Below are 2,206 nucleotides of genomic sequence, written 5' to 3' on the forward strand. Positions count from 1 at the left end.
AGTTTTCTTCCCACTCTATTAAGAATCTGAAGAAAATCTACTTTTATATTGCATAGAGACCATGAGAGTTTTAAAATCTTAAATATCAGCAGGGCCCTGTGATGGGATACTTCTTGGCTATTAGAATGACTGAGTGCTTCTTTTAAAATAACTGTCTGAGGTATGAAACAAAGCAACCTGGATATGGACCAAATTTCCTGGTGCAGGATTTGTTTACGTATTCAGCCTTCTATAAAATACTATGGAGAACAGCTTGGAGCACCATACAGTAAAAAGCTTAAAGAGGAGCTTTCTCACAAGCAGTCTGGATTCCCTGAAGGCTTCTCAGGTCCTATATCATGTTGGCATAGTCTTATTTTGCTGAGAAGAAAGTTAGCAATGCTGCACACAACAGGATGAACAAAGATAAGGAAAACACATCACACTGCTGCTTAGATATTTGTTTAATCCCTGCCATGCAATGATAGCTCTGTTCAGATAAAAAGGGAGAACATCACACTCAGTGGACAATAGCATTATACCATGCATTCTTTATGCAGAAGAAAAATATTCTGTCTTCTATTTCCAAAGCAATCCTGCTCCCTCTTTTCTCCTGATGGCCAGTTTCAGAATAAATTGCAGGGTCATAATAATATTAGAAAAACCAAAGCTTCCTTCCACAGGTGCCTGCCAAATCCAACTGCACAATTTCATGTGTATGGGAACAAAATATTCAAGTACTTCAGCTATCAGTTAGAAATCAAGGGAAAAATGTAATCTATTTTGTATCACTAAGTGGATTTTATTCTTTTAGTTTACTTTTCTCTGCTGGAGGATTTCTTAAGGTTTCTTCTTATGCACTCATCTGCTCTCCCTTCTCTGCCTGTCTGTTGCTCACTTCTCTCTTTCCACAACAACAATTCGCATTAGCCCTCTCTGGCAGCGGTCTCTAGGGTGCACCACAGAATGACTGCTGAGCACTGCTCAGCAGCTGGGGTTGTTATTCAGGCGGGTTCCACATTGTGGGAGGGACAGGTTGACCTGCAAGCTTCAAGCGACAAAAAGCCTGAGGCCACTGCAGTGAGGTTTAGAGCTGCAAGCAGAGCTGCAGGATCTGCGATGCCTTTCATGTTTTAATATACAATCCTTTTCTCCATGTTTAGCCCAGCCAGAGCCACTCAGAGGCCCTTTCCCTCCCACGCTCCCTTTACTCCTGATCTTGAGCAAGGTCAATGTTTTTAACACTGTTTTCCCGGCACTGAAAGAGAAAAAGGGTGGGGAGTCTGTAGATGCGTCACATACCTTCTTCAGGGGCTTCCTCTGCAGGTGCGTGGTGCAAGTAGTGATGGAAAGACAGGAAATAGAAAAAAACAGAACAAATATTTAAAATGCTTGGAAGCCTGAGGAAGAGATCAGGGAATGCATGAAGGGGGAAAAAAATAAAGGAATTAGTGAATTAAGGCAAGGAGGAAAGGTATCTGGAGAGGCTGTTGAGTTAAAGATGCTGTAAGGTTAAAGAAGTAGTAAGCAAGGAGATTAAAGGAGAAAAGGGCTGCAAGTGATCATTTGTGGTTAATATTCGTTTCTCTTGTTTTGTTCTCTTCTACCAATCCAGGACTCCTGTTCACACACAGACACACGCACACACGCTCACAGGGCAACTACACAGAGGAAATCAGAAGTCATGTCACATACCTGGCTCATGAACTTCATCAGGTGTGAAGTGTCATGGAACAAGGTGCGATGGAGAATAAGAGAATGAGAACGAGAAACCTGTTATTTTCACACTCCATAAGGGCTTTGGAGCCAAAGGGGAGACATAGAGATAAAAAGGGGCTAGGGGAGCAAAGTTAAGAAGTAAATCTGCCGTAAAATAATTTAATTACATTTGAAATAGCATATAAACAGAAGTCACAGGGTGAGAAAGGAATTCTGGCAGGTGAAACAGGCAGATTTATAACAGTGTTAAAAAAAAAAAAAAAAAAAAAAAAAAAGATGAGCATTATACACATAAAGCATAGGTTGCCAGCACAATGTACCAAGATTTACCTTGATTTTAAATATGCACATGAACGTAATCAGCACTTTCAAAGCACTCTAAGAACCACTGGACCTGTCATTTGCAGCAGTAGCGCTTCATTCATTCAAACTAAACACAGTACGGTTCGGAAACCTTCTGAAATGCTTGCTGTATTGCATCCTCATCGTTAAGCTAACTTCAGAAAGC

This window comes from Rhea pennata, chromosome 5, assembly GCF_028389875.1.
Source record: "Rhea pennata isolate bPtePen1 chromosome 5, bPtePen1.pri, whole genome shotgun sequence".
Lineage (NCBI taxonomy): Eukaryota > Metazoa > Chordata > Aves > Rheiformes > Rheidae > Rhea > Rhea pennata.